Source organism: Periplaneta americana, chromosome 7, assembly GCF_040183065.1.
Source record: "Periplaneta americana isolate PAMFEO1 chromosome 7, P.americana_PAMFEO1_priV1, whole genome shotgun sequence".
Taxonomy (NCBI): Eukaryota; Metazoa; Arthropoda; class Insecta; order Blattodea; family Blattidae; genus Periplaneta; species Periplaneta americana.
The window spans coordinates 40,567,079-40,567,368 of NC_091123.1; the positions used below are offsets into that span (position 1 = coordinate 40,567,079).

General features: G+C 43.1%; 1 non-coding gene across 1 annotated transcript; it reads left to right on the top strand.

Moving 5' to 3' along the window:
• The first annotated feature begins 218 nt into the window (after nucleotides 1-218).
• Nucleotides 219-290, top strand: TRNAD-GUC (transfer RNA aspartic acid (anticodon GUC)). Its single transcript has one exon. It is a non-coding gene; the product is annotated as a tRNA-Asp (tRNA).

The window sequence follows — 290 nt, forward strand, 5'->3', positions numbered from 1 at the left end:
TCCTCTCTTCTTTCTCGTAACATGTGATACACATAAGAAACAACTAACATATATATATAAATTAGCACACAGCAGACTTTCAGGAGACTATTCCACAAAAGTATGGAGCAATAATTTTGCAAGGTACAAATAAAAATTCCTGTGAATAATTTCGAGGGAAAAATTGTTCCGGAGCCGGGTATCGAACCTGGGACCTTTGGATCGGTGTCGGTTAGAGTTCCCGGATAGCTCAGTGGTAGAGCGTTGGTACGTCAAACCAAAGGTCCCGGGTTCGATACCCGGCTCCGGAA